A 22,187-nucleotide genomic window follows, 5' to 3' on the forward strand; every position below is an offset into this window, starting at 1 on the left:
ATACAACAGTTTTAAAAACAATATGGTACACTTCCAACTCTCCTAGAACTTATTGTAACCCCAACATTAATCTTTATGACATGGCAATCCCATGCCCAAAAGGATCTAATTTAGATTAAAAAACATAATTTTTTTCTCCTGCACTCCACCAATTATGGATCTGGTACATTATGTGTTGCATATACACATATTATTGGACATAATAGTCCAGTCATTATGAGCTTCTTTATTAGGTTGGTAACACCTCTTTGTCAGGGACACAATCCATTCTTGCGGCCCAATGACTCCAGGAAACTTCTGATGGGAATTAATTTCCCTGTGTAGCAGCCAAAGAATCATTTGCTTCTGTCAATTGCCATCACTCCTCTTTGCTGCACATAATAAAGCTGTAGGCCTTCTGCATTATCAGCAGAAGCACCTTTGCCTGTCCTCAAGATATCCTCAGCAGAGTGATATTCATGATCCTTTCAATACAATACACACTGGAGCACACCTGCCACATGTAGCAGGCGTGCTCTGAGCTCACTTCATGTTAAAGGAATGATTTGGGCATTGATTGAATGCCATTGTAGTTTTCCCAAAACACAGTGACTGGCACTGTTAAGGGGATTTTGCAACAGTTTCATGGTTAAAGCTCTTACTCAGAAACGATCTGATAAAAGCAACCTGTCCCACCCTCCAGACACGTATAAAGCAGTGCTAGGGAAATTATCCCCTTATGTCTTTATTAAGGAACCTAGGCCACTGGAGTGAGATAAATTGTGCCACTATAAGGAAAAGTAAAAATCACAATGCTGGAAAAACAAGTAAGGAGGAAAGAATGTGGCTGCATGGTGAATTGTGTTTCAATTCTTGACGTTTAGTTTCTTATCTTTTTATGAATGGTATAATTAAAATGCAGGTGCTAGGTGAGTGTTATCAGACTGAAGCAGTCCGGCTAGAGGGGGAAGGCTCGACCTCCCCAAACGTCCCAGCAAGCTGGCCAGCACCGCTTGCAGCTCGGGAGGCACTACACCAATAGCAGTGCTTTGGGGCAGTGCCTAAGGACAGCACCCTGCGTTATAGCAGTGGTGCCTGCTTGTGCAGGACGTGGCCGCGTCGGGGCTTCTGCCGGCAGGAATAAAGAGGGTGCTCTTCAGCTGGGGTACAGTCAAGATTTATTACAGAACCAGAGGAAAACCAGCAGCCAAAGAGAGCGAGGGGATGGTTGTTACAACTTATAAAGGGTGAGGGACACAAGGGAGGAGCCCGCCCTCGGGCGAATAGGGATTTAGGGGGGAGTGGGGTATGAAAGACTGACATAAGGGAAATACCAATGGGAACAACATAAAGGAGGGGCCCCGGCTCCCGAGCCAATCACCCACTGCTCCAGCTGGAAGATTCTACATAAAAAGGTGGGAGCAGAGAGTGACAGGCAGGGACACCAGGGAGGGATACAAAAAAGATACATCGGTTGCCATGGAAACTGGGGGGGAGTTGGGATGACAGACAATTGCAGGGAGGGGAGGGAGAACCAGGGCAGAACCATTATGACACAGGGGAGAACGGAACAGACCGACTTATACAAACACAATACAACATCAGACTTTGAGATTCGACTTTCTAGGAAAATACCTATTGACTGAGTTATAAAACTGTTTTTTATGGCCTCATTCCTTTTTCTAGAGGTGAACCTCTAGTACCAAGAGTTTGCCATGCACCAGAAGAAGAAATGCAATTGAGCAAGGTCTCCTGTTTATACATGGTACTGCTTTAGTTCTTAGGCATTTATACAAACACAGGTTGGGATCTGGCCCATTTCAAATGGCAAAGCATTGCACATATCCCAGCTCCATGAGTGGGCCAAGGTGATATATGTATGAGTGAAAAGCATCCTTGTCGTGTACTGAATTAGGTAACAAAGCCTTGAAAAGGGTTAGAAGTTCATGACAACCTCATGTTGAAAGTTTTGTGTTTAAGATTTTTGGTTAAAATGGAATTTATAGATTAGACATTATAAATTGAATGCTGCAGTGTGCATATTTTTAAAATAAAATTTAGACCTTTTCTGTCTCAAACAATATTTTTAACATTTTAATTACTTATTTTGTGTCATGTCAGAAATAATTACTTTCTTCAGTTTTAATTTACTTCTCCTAACAGCTCTTTGAAACAGAAGATAGCAGGCTATGTCTGAGTTCTACCCTGGGACTGAATGTAGAATTTAGGCAGGATGAACACTTTTAATATAATGAGAAGATGGTAAAACATGGTAATACTTCAAGCCTCATGTGCAAAACAAAGAATCTATGTAATTTCAATTTTCAACCCACTAAAATATGTCTCTGAGAATCCCAAATAAATAAAAATAAAAAGCAAATTATGCAATCAGGCAACTAGATCCCCATTTAAACCCTATCACTAGAAAATTCTTTTGATATGATGAAAATGCTTATTTTTACCTTGCTTCTGTGTTGGACGTGGGTCACAATTTTCAGAAGATCTTTTATATCTTTAAAAAAAAATTCCTAAGGAATAAATGATAATTAACAAATTCTACTTGTATTGGACTGTTCTACCAAGAAATTTTTCCCCAAGATTTTTAACCTTTTATTTATTAAATTCCCTCCATATCTGAGGAAAAAACAGTTCTATTCTGTTAATATTAGAAGTTTCATAGATTTTTTGATTTATAAAAAATTCTTGAGGGATTTGACTTCAGTGCTGAGAAAATGCAGCAAAACTACTTCATAATTGGATATCTTTGAGTAGGAGTTTGAAATAGTAATTCACTTTTTTTAATTTTAATTTTGTAAAATTTTTCTTCTCAGGCTAAACAGAAATCATATCTCTGAATCCCACACACTACTTTCACCAACCAAAAGGATGGATTTTTACTGTTTAACAGTCCATGGTGCCACATTCAAAAACATGCGAACAATTTAAGCATATGCAAGCATGAGAGCCTGCAAAAGAATATAACAATATGAAATAATAATATAATAATTTTAAGTGGACTTTTTTAGCAAGACAGTCCACAGCTTAGTCTTGGTTAGTAATTCATTATATTCCAGAGAAGCATCTTGTTCTAAGGCAAAAGGCTGACTTAGTTTAAGTCAGTAGCAAAACTCCCACCTACTTCAGTGAGATAGAGATAACATCTCTGGAGCAATGTTCATTAAATTATTTTTTAAAGAATAATAAAAAATAATCATAGTTTTTTTCCAGTGAAATTTACCCCCAGAAGGCAGTTAATTGCTTTACGGACTAGTGGAATTTTAAGTTTCAAGGCTGTATATCATAAAAAAGCTTGAAACTTCAATGTGAAATAAGTGATTACATAGTTTGGCATAATTGCAATATGTCACAAAAAGACAAGCTGTTAAAAACTGCATTAGAGCTGGCAAAGTGAACACCTCTGAAGTACAACCAACGTGGTGTCATGCTTGGAACAGCAACACATATGTTCCAGAACATAGATTGCATCAGAATAGAAGAGGAGTTTCTTTGTCAAAGAAAGATATCATCTGATATTCTACCTACAAACAACAAAAATTTTTTAAATTTATTATTGGTTGTGGTATTTGTGTTAAGTACTTTCAGCAGAGGAGAGTTCATGGTGGCATAGATCTCACAAAAATAAAAGGCAGCAAGCAATAGGAAGCAGTAATATTTGACCTGGGACTGATTTCAGAAAACAACTGCTCTGTGTTTTGTGTAGCTGGTAACTGCACTGTACATCCGTCTTATAAAAATATTTTTTCATTGGTACATCAGCCTGTAAGCAATAGAGGAGTGATGAGTGCCATTGGAAAACACTGCTTCCACTGGTGTCTCTTGAACTCCTTTTGTACTATTACCTATAATTATATAAAATTCCTTTGACTAAACAAACTAGCCTTAAAATTAATTGATCTTTTCTAGAGTCATGACTTCAGCAGCAACTCCCCCTACAATAGCCCTCACTCTCAAATCTTCATAATCAGTTCTTAAACAAAGACCATGCTTGAGTGGTCTATTCCACTACTGTGGCTGAAGATATTCTGAATAGAGGTTGTTTCAGAGCATTTACTTCCTTGATGACTGGTCATACAAGGACCACAGACTGTGAACAATCATCCTACATGATTTTATTTATATAAATATAATTTCTGTTCAATGTAGACTAACCACCTCGCTATTGGTGCTTATCAAGTGACTATCAGTGGTGATACTCAACCTATGCTTTTTCTGGCAACATATGTGTGGCAATTTCATGTCCTGTTTAGCTTTTAGGCTTCCAGAGGTATCCCAGGTGACCTTGCTGCCTTTCACATTTGTCTGTGGATAATATCTAGGTGTGTCTACAGAAAGGCATATCTAGAATGATGCAAAATAGACCTCTCATTTCCTTGTTAACCTTTTCCATCTATACTCTCCTGAGTGTCTAGAAGCAACCTACTATGTATGCTGAAGAAACCTGGTTATTAGCCAGCGCTTTCAGACATGAATGTGCCAATTCTGGTTACTGTAAATAACACATAATTACTATAGCATTTCAGATAGCACACCATATTGGCTGACTTCTAAAACTGACTGGGAAACAGCACGACAGGAAGCAGTTGTAACATGCCTCATACACCACAGCTCATCTGAAACAGACTTTGAGGATTTGCAAGGCTGGGCATTCAAAGGAGCTTAAGGCCTTGCATTCACCTGACCAGACCCTAAAGGAAAGCACTGTCTTCTTAGGAGTTTTTCCTAAACAAGCAGCTCCCTTGAGATTGAGCCTGCAATTTAGACACACAGTACAACATAGCACATTCTTTTAGGGTTATTTCCTTGCTTTTTCTGTCCAAAACACTTGAGGAACCACATCGATCAGATGTAAAGGCGCCATTTAGGCCGGCAGAATCTTTCTTGGTTTCCTTTGTGACTTTCTTCTTAAGTTGATTTGTTCTGTTTTTCTGTGTATTTAGCCATTTTATGGCAGGTTTGCTTTTGTAAATTTGTGTCTCCTGATCTTAACTTCCTTTATTTTTCTCCTTAAAGATATGTGATAACAAATCTTAGAACAGCTTGCTCTCCCATTACTCAGCCCATTACTGCAGCTGACACCATAAAGAGCATGATAGGTTTGAACACACATGCACACAAGCCCACAGATCCTAAAAGATGGGTGCATGTTCCTATTAATTTTAAGAATATAAGTGGTTAGTCCACATTGAACAGAAATTATGTTTATATAAATAAAATAATATAGGGTGATTGTTCACAGTCTGTGGTCCTTGTATGACTATGACCAGTCATCAAGGAAGTAAATGCTCTGAAACAACCTCATATATTCAGAATATCCTTAGCCACAAACCTGACAATTTGCTGTGTACTGGGCCACAAAAAATATAAACTTTGGATAGTTGCTCCAAAAGGTTCACTAATTTCTGCCATATAGAATGTCTACTCTAATGCTCTTTAAGTAAAAGAGACATTTTAAAATATTTACACTTTATATTTTACTTTTTTCTCAATGAAGTCATATTCAAGTCTTAAACTGAATTAATGTTAATCTAAATTAACACTAAGTGGGATGAAAATTCAATTGAACAGTATTTTTATGCAAAAACTACATCAGGACGGTTTTGAAGCTAAGACAGGAAACTTTTAGGAACATAGATCTTCATAGGAGTTTTACTTGAGATGAGAAAAGAAACTTTGAATAAAAGTTATATCTTCCACATTCATTGAATCATCTGTCATTTCCACCATACATATGTGAATAACTTTCCCCCAGCTTTATGATGCTACTGGAAGGCTGTAGCTGTACAGCAAAATTATGTGTAAGTTGCAACTTTCCAGTATTTCTGACAGTGTGCTTCTGAATTCAACAGCTAACTCCTTTTCATCTTTCTCAGAGCACCTTATTTGCGCATAAATAAATGTCTGTTCATTTAGAAACAGCTTCACAGAGCACTTCTGTAACATCATAGCAATGTCCCCTCTGGTTGCAGGATAAAGCCAGTACATATTTTACTAGCAGTTTCTCAGTTGTAAAAGGCTTAGGAAGGTGATATTCAGCATGATGACCAAATGGGCAGATAAAAATAACTGTAATACCGTTATGCATGATATGCTGGCTGAGAAGTACATTATTAGACTTTCATGTCATAGTATATACCTCAAACAATGCGTTAAGAACTGTATTGAGGAACCTCATGATTTCATTGGTGACAAGAAGGAAACATGCTGGGGGGCCACACAAAAGGTGGTGAAATCAATGTTCTATGTAAGCCAAGGGGAACCTATTGATGAAGCCTTCCTGCTCCAGCTGCAGGAATCATTGCACTCTCAGGTTTTCATTCTGCAGCAACAGCAACAGATGAGGAGCAGGCTGAGGTACTCAACAGTTTTTACCTCTCTTCCCAAACCTCTTAAGTGAATGGACAGCAGGATGAGGACTGGGGGAGCAAAGCTCCTCTGACTGTGAGACTGTGAGTAAAGAGCAGGTACACAACTACCTGAGGAACCTTAAAGCACTGTGGGACCTGATGGGATGCATCCCAAAGTCCTGAAGGAATTGGCTGAAGTATTTGCCAAGCCATTCTCCATGATATTTGAAGGGGAAGTCCCTGATGACTGGAAAAAGGGAAATATTGTACCTATCTTAAAAAAGTATAAAAAGAGGATCTTGGGAACTAGCAACCTGTCAGCCTCACCTCTGTGCCTGGGAAGGTCATTGAACAGATCCTCCTTAGCTGTGCTAAGGCACATGGAGGACAGGGAGGTGGTTTGGGACAGCCAGCATGGCTTCATCCAGGGCAAGCCCTGCCTGACCAAGTGGCCTTCTGTGGTAGAGTGACTCCATCAGTGAACAAGGGAAGGGCTACAGATGTCATTTACCTTGACTTCTGTAAAGCCTTTGACAGGGTCCTTCCCAACCCTCTTCTCTCCAAATCAAAGAGAGAAGGATTTGATGGGACTATTAGATGGATTAGGAATTGGTTTCATGGTCACATGCAGGGGGTAGTGGTCAATAGCTCAGAGTTCTGATGGACATCAGTGACAAGTGATCTGTACTGGGACCAGTGTCATTTAATATCTTCATCAATGGCGTAGACAAAGGGATTGAGTGGACCCTCAGCAAGTTTGCAGATGACACCAAGCTGAGTGGTGCCATTAACACATCTGAGGGATGGAAGGCCATTCAGAGGGACCTGAACAAGTTCAAGAAATGGGCCCATGAAGTTTAACAAGACCAAGTACAAAGTGCTGAGGAAAACCCTGGTATCAGTACAGATAGGGGGTTGAAGCACCCCTGTTGAGAAAGACTTGAGCATGCTGGTGGGTGAGGGACTGAACATGGGTTGGCAATGTGCACTTGAAGCCCAGAAAGCCAAAGCACAGTGTCCCAGGCTGCATCCAAAGCAGTGTGGCCAGCAGGGTGAGGAATGGGATTCTGTCCCTCTATTCTGCTTTTATAACACCCCACCTGCAGTGCTGCATCCAGCTGTGGGGTGCCCAGCACAAGGAGGACATGGACCTGTTGGGGCGAATCCAGAGGAGGAACACCAAGGTGATTAGATGGATGAAGCATCTCTCCTACAATGGTAGACTGAGAGAACTGGGATTGTTCAGCCTGGAAAAGAGAAGTCTTCTACATGACCTAATTGCAGCCTTCCAGTGCTCTGTTTCCAAGGGCATGTAGTGACAGGACAATGGGGAATGGCTTCAAACTGAAAGAGAACAGGTTTGCATTAGATATTAGAAACAAATTCTTTTCTGAGAGGGTGATGAGGCACTGTAACAGGCTGCCCAGAAAATCTGTGACTGTCCCATCCCTGGGAGTGTTTAAGGTCAGATTGGATGCAACTCTTAACAATCTGACCTAGTGCAAGTTACTCCTATCCAAAAGAGGGGGGTTGGAACTAGATGATTTTTAAGATTCCTTCAAATCTAGGCCATTCTATGATTCTGTAAATAAAAGTCCTTTTCATGCTCAATGGAGGCATTTCCAACTTGAAAATATTGGGTATACAGTTGCTACATATTGGCATCCTATCACATTCAATATTCTAAAAATGACAAATAGTTACCACATTCATATCCGTATCAATTAACAACACAGAACAGTGGCCCTATACTTTAGATATTTGAAATTATAAATTGCTAATACAGGTAACAGAGTATAATTGGAACATTCCTTGGTGTGAAATGGTGATGTCTTCCTTTTTAGTTCCTTGTACCTGTAAATCATTCCACATAACACATCTTAAAACTGAAGTGACAGGACTGACGAACAAATTCACACAGACTTCATGTAACACTTCACACTATATCCCATTGAGTGTTGCAATATATGTCAATTAATATTGCTTCTTTACCTTACAATAGTTTGAACACATTTTTTTCCTTCCAAATTATCTTGGGAATTCTTTTATTTGATAGAAATAAAAATCTGAGACTCTCAATTGTCTTTTACATTTCTAGTATGAGGTAATAACTTATCCAGGTGTCAATTCTGAGATTTTCCAAAATAGTTTTTCTAAAATAAGTAGGATTTAAAGGACAGGTTGGTTCATTACAGTTTTTAAAAAAGACTATTGTAGCACTTAAAAGAACTTGCTTTTCTTTTCTCTCAGTATATATTTAAGTATTTTATATAACACTTTTTTTTTTTTTTAGCTTCAAACTGATATTCACTAACTGCTGTAAAAGCATTGGTAGACCATGATTTGCAAATCTGAACACTCCATAATTGGCATATAAAATTCTCAGCAAAGACTTAATAGAAGACACTTCTAATGAGGTTTCTTCTTATGTGGATCCCCTTTTCTTAAAATCACAAGGAGCACTAATATAAAAAGTGTTGTAGAAGTGTAACTCACGTTATTAAATAACAGCTAATTAGCAAAATGGAGTACATTAAAATTAGTTATTTACTTACTAATTTTCAAGGCTGAAAATTTTCTCCTCAAAAGAATGGACCCATGGAAGAAAGGCAAAATATTTAAATTCTATTTAACACCTTAAAATAACACTGAAAGAGAACAGTATCTTTATTATCTGCAGGATTTAGGAGAACTATTAAAAGTCTACTTCATTAGAATTATTTATCCTCAGTTAGATTCTAGTACTATTTCAAGCCCCAGAGCTCCCTGTTCCTAAGATCATCTCAGGGTTTTTCTCTGTAAAAACTGGTTTTACAATCCCACAAATATTTGCTAGCCAAGATCACATTATGCAATGCATAACTATTATAAGTGATTTCTAAGGACAGATAGCTGAATGATAGGACATTTAATTAGTGGATACAATAGCAACAGCTACAGCAATATCTAACTGAGGATAAATAATTTTTTTCAGGCTACAGTAGCAAAGAGAAAATATCAGGAGCAAAGGTGTGCACTGGGCACCCTTTCCAGAAGAAATCAGCAGAGCTTTACCTCAACATCAGGGCAAAATCTTTAAGCCATAACATGTAGTATCACTCATTGGAGCATATAGTCTGCAGGTTAACTCTCATCCTACGTACACAGGATAACACACAGGAAATTGAGTATATTATTAATACAACTTAATAAGTGAATGTCATAAAAAACACTGAGAAGATTTCCTCATTAGCTTACTTGAAAATATTTTTAACATGCAATGCATAAACAAAGTATTTTTCCCTATTTCTTAATTTTTAATATTTAAAATACTAATTATTTTAAATGAGGATGAATACTTTCAACCTTTTTATATAACTGATTGATGATAAATTCTATCATGAAATGGCATTTCCTATTTTAATACTTTTAAACATTGGTTGATTAACATTGCTTCTATGTTTGCATAAAAACAACACTTTTTTGCACAAAAATACTTCTATTAATTCTATTGACTTACCATTTTTGCAGCTGTCATTGACACTGACTTGCTCTACAGCTTTGATTTTTCAGTGTCTTGTGGTTCTAATGATAACCAGAGGGACTAATTTGAGCAACAGTTTTAAATTAGTAGAAACATTCCATGCTAAGTAAGCAATTAATAGAAATATTCTCCTCCTATAATACACAGTATTAACCATTCTAAAAATTCTCAACATGTATAAACAGCAAAGGAAAAAGTATTTTGATAGCTTTACAAGTGCTTTAAAATGCATTTCTCTGAAATTGGTGCATAAATAATAATGGTTTGAATAACTATTAAGATACTATAATAATTAAAGTGATAATATTGAATATACAAATAATGTTAAATGTTAAGTTACAGTTCAAACATTACCACATGCTGCTTAATCCAAAATTTCATACTTGTCTGATCTCAGTCCCTCATATATTAACTTTAACATGACTATATATGTCATCTTTTGAATACAAACACTGAAAAATAAGGAAATGAAAAATTAAATACTTATTTGGTTTTTGGTTTTGTTTCCCTTCATTAGAAGGTGCACATATTCTGTCCAAAATAGTATTTCCTCCCTGCTCAGGAGCAAATGACTGTTAATATATTATAGTAAGTATCTGTGCACAGAAGGAAAGCTGAACAGTCAGTGGAAAGATGGAATCCCTAGAGTAGCACAATTAAGGGTGCAAAAAGTTCTAGAATAACTTTTAAGTTTGATGATGGATGACTCCTTAACCTGTCAAGACCATACAACATTGGCAATGTGAGCTAATATCTATTTCTGGTATCCGACTAACCACAGAACTCTTGGTAAGACAGAAGATTATATTTACAGTGATAGCTCTTTAACTCCTGAGAACAGCTCAATATTTGGTCTTGAGAGTGCTGCCAATCAAATATAAAAAAGGCTGCCTTCAAGACAGCTGGGTACCATTTCTAAAGAGGCTAAAAGAAAACACTGTAAATACTGTTATCAAAATAGATGAGTATGCTCTACACTCTGTGAGAAAAAAATATGAAGGAATCTTTGCTACAGCCCTTGGCTGAGATTCAAGGAAGAATGATTTGGTGTCTCTATGTTTGGGTCCCTGAAATTTAGTGTTTATCAGGAAGCAGATATCACCTTTTCTCAAAATTGCAGGTCTCTGACCATGGCTCCTCCGATCTGTGAAGAAAGTCTGGCTGCTCCTCAGGAGCACTGCACGGAGACCCCTCTCTGAGAACAAGCAGTCTTTTCATGCCTTTCTACTGTGAGTCCACTGCAGTTTTTCAAGCTTCTCTTTTCTGGGAAAGAGTGCACAAAGGAGGAAAAAACTAGTGGACAGTGCACTAGCCATCTTGATCGTGTAGTGCAAAACCCTGTTTCTCATAACAAACACAGAATGCAAGCCATTTTTAATCTGAATATAAGCAAATGTTTCTGAGATAGTTGTTAATAGAGACTTTTATGTTTTGTACATGTTTCCTGATGTGCTGGAGCCAGACAAAAATTCTATGTAAGCATTTAAGAGCTCTCATATTTACCTTGTTTGTGTAAAATGAAGAGATGTCTTGCTAATTGGCATTACTTTCTTTTAAAGTATTTGAAATGGGAGCATACCCTTCCTTAATTATTACAAATGAAGCTTCTGTTCATTAAGCATAATATTAATATTTTCCTTTTCTTTTCACTCATTACTTCCTCTCAAATATTTGCCACCTTGAAATTTTGTTCAAGTTATACACTTCAAAATTACGAGCAATTTTTTGTGTACTTAATGTTCCATATTAAGCAAGTGGAATTTAAATTCTCGTTTCCTTGATGTTCTGTTTTATGTTAAACAAATTGAGGATTATGCATTGATGGTATAAATATACATATAATCACTTCTTTAATTATGCATATGATTGCTGCCTAACTTCGTAATATGTTCCTACAGTTACTGCAGAACTAAAATATTTTAATTTTCAAACTGTTTTTCAAAATGTTAATTTGCTTTCATTTCAGGGCTTTCTATTAAATGTATTTAAGAGAAGATCTACAATGGCCTTGATATTCACTTATTTGCATATTAATTGATTTATTTTTCTGTTTTCTTTAACTTTTTTTTTAATGACAATTTTTACCTCTTCACAGGATGGAAATGTAATCTAGAAATAGTATTTAATATATCTTCTGATCTGTAAATACTGGAAGTGGGGACTTGCAGTGTCATAATGATTATTTCTCCATACCCCAGTTAAAAGATTTTATATTTAATATTTTATATGAAAAAACACTCGCTACAAAAGTATCTTCAGATTTTCAAACCTGACAAGGGAGATCACTTAGGAGTGCTTGTTCCCTGTCCCATTTGTTTGCCAGTTCTGAACTGAATGTAGTGTTTTTCAACCAGGAAAACTCAAGGCAGCCAATAAATGGTGGCAATGAGAGTTTGAAGTTCCTCTGCAGAAGGGACCATGCCTTCTGTGTGAGAAGGACCATGCCTTCACAGAGCAGCCCCACAGTCCCTCTCCTGAGGCATCAGGAGCTGGGGGCAGATGGAGGGGAAAGTGGAACATGGAGCAGGAGGTGTTAGAGGGAGGGCAGGCCACCCTGGGAGGGGTGAACGGCGGCCGTGCCAGCTCCTTTGGCTCTCAGCAGTGGAGGGCTTCTGACCCTCCTGCTACAAGGGACTGAAGGCTACAGAAAGTAAGTAGGTCTTGCAGCAGAAGGCTTAGTGATGGAGCTTGAACTGTGGTGTCTCAGCAGATATGGTGAATCTTAATTGATCCTATCTCAGTTGAGGAGTGCTGGACAATAAATTGTAGCGTGTTAAGACTAGCAGGCACTAAGCTGAAGGGTGCTGTTAGTCCCAAAAGAAAGAGCTGTCAGCTGGGTAGGTAGGACCACATCCTTCTTGGCTTGTTTTCCCTCTGAAAGCTGGCCAGCTGCCAGCTAGGTGGCGGGAGTGCAGTGGGATGAGATGGCTGAGCTGACTTGCCTGCTTGCTGTTCCTGAAAGGGCAGCACTGTGTACCCACTTCTCCAGTCTGTGCATTTCCCCTGCTTCTTCTTTGTTGCTTGCTGCTTCTCTGACCTCTCTCTGAGCCAATTCAGTTCATTAAACCATGGGTAAACTAACCCAACCAATAGAGGAAATAGCTTTTGGTCAGAATAATGAGTCTGTTTGCTGAGGGGTCAGATACATGCCAGAGATGGAATGCAAGGCAGAGGAGAATGGGACTGCTCCTTTTGGCATCAGAAAGCTGTTAAGCCTGCTCAGTTGTTCCTGGAGCACACACCTCCAAGCACAGCCTGACAATGCAGATAAGGCCAATGAAAAGGCTAACCCCTGCTGAAAGGGATGTTCCCACTTCCTTCCTCTCCAGCCTGGCTTTGTGCTTCTCCTGGTACTAATGCTTATTTAATCCTACCACCAGCTAGTGTGGGGGGAAGATTACTGCATTCTTTTGTTTGTTGGGGTGGCTTTCTAACCTACTTGCTGAGGGGTCAGATGATGGTAGGAGAGAGGTGGGAGTGCATGGCTGGACTTCCTCTTAGCATGCCAGTTGGCCTTTGAACTGCACTAACTGCTTTGTTAGGCTGTGATCTGCAGTTCTGTTGGCTAATTATTGGGAGTAGCTAAACCCCAGAGTAAGATGAAAGCAAAGTGTACAGGCCTACAGGCTCAGAGAACTGTTTATCTGTAGGTTGCTGACAACCAGTGATGACTTGGATGGTCCTTCAGTCAGATTGAAGAGTTTCAAGAGAAAAAAAATCTGTAAGCTGGGTGACTGAAAGCTGGTAGAAGGAGGTCATGCAGCTAAAATGACAGCTGCTGTAATGGATGAGTGGCTTCATTCTCAGCAGCTGTTGTGTGGTAGCAATAACTCACTCAAGTGAAGCATGATTGATTTGTGAAGCTGGCATTAGTACGAGTTTGTGTGTGTACACATGTGATATATGCATACAAGGAACCCAGTGACCAGAGTCCCAAACTGAGTGTCAGCAGTAATGAAAACTGCAAACATGGGTGAGCAATGAACTGAGTCTCATCTATGTGGAACTACCTTTCTAACTCAGAGTTTACAGACTTCTCTTCGGTCAAAACATCTGTTTAAATTATTTGACTATAAATGAAGAAAAGCCTTGTGTTTGCATTCAAAGATCATTGTGAGGCTAGGAACAGTGCTGAGCTTATGTTCACCCAAGCTCTGGTTTGGAGCTATGCTGTAGGCACATACCCACAAAACTTTATCTATTATTTTTCCCAAGATACTCCTGTTGTCAGAGCACCTAACTTTTTTTCCCCAGAGGTCTTTTTTCTCTTCTGATCAAGTACTGCATAATCCACAACATTTTCTTTGTTTGTCAGACAGGGTGGGCCTAATTTCAGCAACTCATTTTGCTCATGTAATAACCGGCCAAGTTAAAGAATCAGGTTTGTATAGCACATGGAGTAAAAATGATCTTGAGTTTCTTTTTATCTCTGATAATTAGTTATAAAGCAAAGTTTATGAATAATTTTAATGGTGGGTGAGATTTCAGATAACTTGTAGTAAGGCTATAGATCACAATAAGCAGTTCCTTCCCTAGATAAGTTACAGTAGGATAGAGTAGCTCTCCACACAATCTGTGATGACTGGCATTTAAAAGGAGAAGCTCAACCTGGTGAGCAGCAGCTCTGTAAAAAAGATGCTGACAGCACAAGGCCCACTTCTGCTCTTGCAGGCTCACAGCTCACTGCAGAATGGATGAGCGAGACTGAACTGTTGACCTCAAGCAACTGGCAAGTGTTTTTTCAGACCTGTGAGAATGCTGACCCTAGAAAAAAGAAGTACTGCACACTAACTTTGGATTAATTATTTCCTTAGGATTCTGGAAAGGTAAAACTCCTAATAGCTGTGCTGAAGGACAGACTTACCACTCTGACTAGTGAAGACAGACTTGATAACAAGCACTGAAGTAAGTAAGCAGGCCAAGCACACCCCAAGAGGGTGTTAGAAGAGTCTTGTGTCAATATTCTTGTTAATTTTTGAGACAGATGTATTGGGGGTGGGTGTTCTGGGGATAGGTTAATTTACGTTGGGGTCAGGTAAAGACCCTTAATGAGGATAGATACTTAGAAAATAAAAGCAGACCTAAAGTGGTTCACTTAGTTGCCACTCTGGCATGCACAATCTGCACAGATTTAAATAATTAACACATTTAAAGTCCCTGTATCCAGTACATTTGTGGAGATCAACAAATTGATTATTTTTGCAGCGAATTGATTTGAATTCTGTTGGTTCTTCTGTGATGAAAGTTGGTTTAGGTTGATGTAGTGGTTCTGAGCCATAAGGGCCTTTTGGGTAGTATCATGGTGAAAAGTGAATGTATGTATGACATACACAGCAATATATAGAAAGTGCTTTTCAGATTTACTGAGACTGAGCATGATAGCAGAATAAGAAGTAAAAAAGAAAAATCAAGGTCTGTGATTTGGCTAGCTATCAATATAACACAAGTAATTAAAATTGGAAACTAGGAAAGTCATTTTAGCCTCTACAGAATGAGACTTTGTTTGGAAGCTACTTTGCACAATTAATGTATGATATATCACCTTTTATTCTGAAATTTCATTTATATGGTTGGAAAAGTTAAACAATCAGCACAGGCTAACAATTACAAATGCTACCAGTCCCTGTAACAGAAGTGTGAAAAGTTCTTGGTCCACTTGCACTAAAGGATGTACATTTTTCATTATTCAGGTAGTAGCTTCTGAAACATGCAAGGATAGTTTGTGTTTTTCATTAGTGGGCAGAGGAAACAGGAAACACATTTGTGGCACTGGATGAACCCTTGCCAATGCAGCTCACATTAGAACTGGAAAGATTCCAGAAATAAAAATGTAGAAATTTCATCTTCTCCAAACTTCTGTGACATACAGACTGCGAAATAAGTTGCTGGAGAGCGTAGGACTTTCACATGTTTCACCAAATACTTGATAATGAAAATGTTTCAAATAGCTTAAAATGTGCATCTAGTAAATATATGTGATAACTGTAAGAACTCTCTTTTGTTCAGAGCTAAAATAAATCCCTATTTTTTGATAGGCAAGATATTTGGTATTTATTTCAACACCCTTTTGTTTGCCTTTTATACTGTTCCCACAAGACTGATATACTTGCCACATAATAGTGAGAGTAATAAAACAGATTTCTTAAAAGAAAAGAAAGGAAAGGAAGAAATGGCATCACTATTTTCATGGTTACAGAGTGTTTGCATATATTACCTGTGAAAGACCAGGGAAATCCTAGGTAAAATTGCATGTTGGAATTTAGAAAGAAATACTGAGAAGAGGAATGCAAAAAATAGGGCCATAAGAATGCAAAGAATGTGACAAATAAAAATAATGGATGAAAAACAAATGTAGCTTGGTAGATGCATATATGGAGTTTCTAAAATTCATGTTAAAACATTGCAAAAAATTGATTTTCAGGTTATCAGTCAAAATTCAAAACCAAGTATTTTATTCAAGGGCTGAGGTCATTAATATTCGCTTTTGCAAAAAAAAAAAAAAAAAAGTGCTTTTAAAAGAACTAACCATGTTTATTAAGATTTCCAGAATGTATGTTTCAGTGTGCTCGCAGTACTACCAAAAAGAAAGGCTTAATTCCACAGCAGGAAGAGACGCTTTCCCTTTTGCTTTGTAGTTCACTAATGCTACCGCTTTTGAAGCGATAAATGTCTGATAAAATTCCTCTAAATGGGTACTAACTGTAACTATTGAAAGTGATGGAGACTTGGATTTGTATTTCAGGTCCGGCAAATACCTGCCTACATGACTTCCTAAAGAAAAGATTGAGAAGTATTCAGGACACTTCTGTAGTCTGATGACCTGGGTAGCCTGCCCCATGGGGCCTGTTTTGTTTCAGACTTGCTGCTCTGAATAGAGTGGACTACTTAGTTGTGTTTCCCATTTTACAGGGAGGACTTTGTTGTGAAGGGGGAAGGTTTGGGGAGAGGATTATGAATACAAGGAAATTCTTCTGTCTCTTCTGATGAAGCTGTAACCTTTTTCTAAAGCACACATTGAAGCTGAATCTAGAAGCCAGATTACCTGTTTCTAATAAATGATTCATGACCTCAGGCATCCTACAATCTGTTTCTTAACAATTTATACAACAATAAGGGAAAAAAAACAACCCTGTGTCTGTTGATTTTCAGTCTAGGTCTTAATTTCCTTATCTTATGCACTGGAGGTGAAATAGCAAATTAGACCAGATAAATGTCTTATATCACTATTATTCTGATTGAAGCTATCAAGGAGTCCCTTGGAGTTTTGCCTTGCTGCTGTGAAGCAGGGCAATGGCACAGTGTAACTGGGGCTCCCACTGCAGCATCATGGCAGTGGGGCACAGCATCAAATTGAACAAAGCATATGTTCCCTCTACAGTCTATGCAGGTGAGTTTTGGTGGGTGCTATGATGTGATTCATGGGTCTGCAGATGCAATGGGTGCCCTACAGGGACTAAGCCCGGTGAGTTTCAGGTGCTCCCTTGGGGAGAGTAGCTGGAGCCTGGAAGCTCAGACAGCAACCACTGCAGAGAACCTCCTTTGCCTAATTGCAAGTTGCTGGGAAGTATCTCTGGGCTTTGTTTTTGAACAGAAGGTCATTCTAAACATGATGTTATTTTCATGCATTTTTAAAAACACCAGTAAATGAAGAATTTCCTCAGTCTGTCATCTTGAAAACTTAAAGAAAAAAATTCTGGTTTGAAACAGAATAAATTTTCATACCCTGACTTATCATTTTCAGAATACCTTGCCCAGAGGTTATCCTAAAAAATGGATAATTTTTAAAAATCATATTCGAATGAACAAATTTTTCAGAAAGCATTTTGATGTTCTGGGGAGGGAAGTGACTGTGGCAAGCAAATATTTTTCAAGACGTGCAGGTGTGTAATTGTAATGAGCATTTATGGGAAACACACTTCAATGATTATTGTTTTTCAGAAAATAATTTTTTTGTGAAAAAACCCTAACACAGTATTTCCTGGCATCGTTATATAAAAAAAGGCCAGATCTTGAGAGTTCTTTATGTTAATATGTAGATTTTGTTTTATAGTTCTATTTTTATTCTAATATGTCATATTCAGGAAAAATATTTGGTTAATTAAGAGTATGTTGTAAGGTAATTTTATGTCAAGAGGACAGTTTATCTATTATAATTTATTGTATATGATGCTTTTATTGTTCTAAAACCAGGTAGATATCAGTATATATCTTATGCCTATTTTTTTTAAAAAGTGAGAGTAATTTCAATTTGTTGCAGGCATCATAAATGCTTTATATGCAGCAACTCTCGCAAATACTTCCACTTCCTTAGAATCTTTTTTCTGTTGTTCCAGGAATTTGAGCAACTTATCATTTGCTTGCAAAAACCATGCTGAAGTTCACTTGCATCTAAATTTTCTATTTTAATTCTGTAAAATAGTGAGGAGCAGTTTATATTTGCACTCTCAATTCAATTTTTATTTGTTTCTTTGAAGGACAAATGACTTGTCAGTAAAATATTTGCTACAAGTAGTCACTTACATGTGTTTTTAGAAACCAGCAAAAAATCCGAGTCTCCATACTTAGTGACAATAGTAAAATTGTTTCATATTAAAGTAGTCCCTTAAAATGAAATAAAAATCTGTATAGATGTGTCAATTCAGTTAAACAATCATTTTCTTAAACTCCAGCAAGGGTTAGTATTTTTTTTCTGTTCAGAAATTATGAGCTTAATAGATGAATATAATAAGATTTAAGGTTAGTCATGTTCTAAATAGTCTACAAGGAGAAACACATCAGAAATGTAGTTACTTGCATGGTGAATTGGTCTGTGTGAAGACTGTTATGGATGGATAATAATTTTGTAAATGTTATGGAAACACAAGGCATGAAATTATAAATTAATATCATGTCAAAACAAGCTTGAATAATGGAGCAATGACACAGGGAGAAAATGTAAAATTGATGATCTTGTAAAGCATCCCAATGAAAAGCCTTAAAAGAGCTGAAATACTTCCATGCCACACCACAAGCATCCTTAAAACTTACAAAGAGCAGCTCAGTTCTTGGGTTTACAAATGAAGACAGATTGCTGTGGTGTTTTCCCAAGGCAATGGGTAGTCTCTGCCTGTCTGTCTGTCCCCATCCCCTTTAGTTGTATGTCCTGCTGTTCTCCCAGTGCAGCTTCAGCACTGCAGGGAGATGTGGAGGATGCAGTGTGGGCCTCTTTCAGTGAGCAGAAAGAGCTAAACCTAAAACAACCAACATAAACCAGCAAACAAAAGCACCAGAAAATGACTAAACCCAGGCTTTTAGGGGAAACAATGTCCAGCTGAGCACCCCAGGTTTAAAGGCTTTGTGCATCGTGCTCTTTGCTGTGGTGCTCCATCTCCAAATGACAGGGTGCTGTGTGACTCAGGGCTTCAGATCCTGGGAACCTGAAGATGTATTCTAAGCAAGAAATCCCTGCTTTTCTGGAAAAGTCTTGAAATATTAAGGCCTACATTTTAAAATGAGGCCATGAAAATTGTGGGGTTGTCTCTGGAGAGTTGAGGAGCTAAGAAAGCAAATTTATTCTCTTTTACAGAAACACTAATCACAAACATTTTAATTTCTCTCAAATAACAGCTTTAATGCAAAATGTCTGCCTTCCGAATTGTAATGAAGAACAGTTTTGAATCTCTCAGTAACAGTGATCCTGGGTTTGGTTGTTTTCTGTAGTTATGTTTCAACTTTAAATCTGGACAAGAAGCAGGCTTGAAATTACATTTCTGAGCTTCATGCTTTTTTTTTCTCCATAGTCTGGTTTGCAAGTAAGGGAACACTGGTGCCAATGAACCAGTTCTGAGATCAGTCTGGCTCACTATTTACTGATAAGGAAAGAAGAGACTTGACAGGACAAATCTGAAGATGGCATTGTATCAGAATAATGTTTCAATTAAATGCTTCTTAGCTTGATGTTTAGGAAAGTTTTCACAACATGGCTGTAAGATACTAGAATTTAAACACACCTGAAGTTCAAAAGTCTCAAACAACTCAGAATTGCTGTTCTATTTCAAGCAGAAGAAATTTGTGTTAAATGATGTTTCTGCTCTTATAACACACTTGATAAGAATGGTACACTAAATATAATGTTTGACTAAGCTCCATTTTGTTTATGCTCTTTTTGCTGGTTTAATGTGTTAATAGGAGAAAAAAAGTTTATACTACTGCTGCAGCTTTAGTCGCATTTTAAGTGAGAATTCTAAATTTTAAATGAACAATTGGTTGCTTGAGTTCCTAATTTCAAAAACTGCAAGCAGCCCATTATAAAATCTGCACCCTCTCAACTGGTCTTTCTCAACACATAAAACCTAGGGGGCTAGATTATTATAAAGATATCCCCTCAAGACGTGGCTCCTTCTAGAGAAGGCCCTTAGCTGGTACATTTAACCGTGCAACTGTTTGTGCAATGCTTAGGCTTGGTTTTGTGTTACGGGCTCTCTTGCTCTTGGCTCTCTGTGCCAAGAATTGCCCAAGCTAATCTGCCACTTCTGTCTGTTGCTTCAGTGCTACTTAGAAAATTCAATTTGGTACAGCTTTGAGTGCCATTTCTGTGAAAAGCAAAATACTTGATGCCAGTAGCTGGTGCTCCAGAGTACACCACTGGCATCCCAGGCTTTGGTAAAGGTGGTTAACCTCTACCATGCCCAGAAAATGGTGCTCTTTGTGGAACACTCTCAGAAATGTCCACAGATTCAATGCATTTACTTGAAAATTTATTTCAGTGCAGATTTCTGCTTTTGAAGAGGTTTGCCAAATGCTTCTACTTTAATTGGTTTCCAAGTCCTTTTTGTTCACTGCATTCTGTGCCTGAAATGGAACCCCATCCTAGTAGGGGTGGCAATAATACTCAAACCAAGGTGTCTGAATCTGATTAGGCACCTCATGTTTATTGAAATGAAATTTCCATTTGTAGAAGCAGTACTTAGACATCTTAAATGCAGATGGTTTATTTTCTTACCTTGCCTTGAGCACTTATCATTTGTGGTCAGATGTACCTAACTTAACCTACAACCCTTGGAAATGTATTTCTGCAAAAAAACCCATAACATGAGAAAAGCTAGACAAGATTATTCCTAAGGATCTGGTAATGGGCTAAAAATGAGGACTAGGGCTCAATGAACTAATTGGGAAATAAGAGAAATTTATATTTGATAGATACTCTTCTCCACAGTAAATTAAAAGGAATGTGCATTAAACATTAAGAAAAATATATTTTCCTGAAAATAGCATTTTAAAACATGGAAACTGATTCAGCTGGAGGGTTATAAATGTTAACTAGTTTTACCTAAGTCTTTCTACATGTTCTTCCTGATAGGATTAAAACCCAAACATGATAATTCCCATTCCAGTCAGACTCTAGTATGAGGAGTGTACAGAGAGATTGTAGCCATGTAATTCCCACTAACTTCAATGATGGGATTTGCTATGTAGCATTATTAAGAGACCAAGAATTTAACTAAACATATTGGCTGATGTGATCTATGCTATGAATGAGATGAAAATTAAACTGAATCACGTTCATTTAACAGCCATAATTTTAGGCTCTAACTGTATGCTTACATATGTCTGTCATGTTGCGGTATGCTAAAGGCTCTAAACTATCCTTAATTGCATGTGAAGAACTGGGGATAGCTGCAGTCCTAGGCCAGGTACTGTTCCCATAGCCTACTGAGGGTTTAAAAATGGATATCCTAAAAGAATTTGTATTTTTCAAAGGCATCGATTACTTTCCTGGATGTGCAAAACCAGAATTCTAAACTCACACCAAGAGTTTTACATTCTCAAATTTCTGCTGGGGAGAGTGGGGGAGCAACTACTTTCTGAATTCTTTATTGCTCTCCATAATAAGTATTCAGCTATTAGAATCATTTGAGAGCATCACAGAATTGTTTTGTAAATAGTTTTCATGTTAATTTAGAATTCATATATCACAAAGGATCCTCTTGCTTTTTGGTGGAAAAAAGAGTGCAAAAGTAAGTATTTGTATGAAGTCTTATTTTTAGGGTTGTGAAGAAAAATGAAAAAATGGAATTTGGCTACAGTATTTTTCAAAATACTCTAACTCAAATTTTTATTAGTCTGCCACAATAAAATGTAAACAATGCAGACAAGTGCTAGTGATATTCAAGGGAGTTTTCTCATGCTCTTAGTCCATTTGGTGAAGACATGGCAGGGTAGATGATTAAGTATTCTGGTTTGCTAACATAGCGGATACTCTGGATCTTATATTAAGTTTGTGAAAATGACTCATATTTTTGACTGCAGTGAAGCTAGATCAGTGGCACAGATCCAATCCT

Source organism: Molothrus aeneus, chromosome 6 (genome assembly GCF_037042795.1).
Source record: "Molothrus aeneus isolate 106 chromosome 6, BPBGC_Maene_1.0, whole genome shotgun sequence".
NCBI lineage: Eukaryota > Metazoa > Chordata > Aves > Passeriformes > Icteridae > Molothrus > Molothrus aeneus.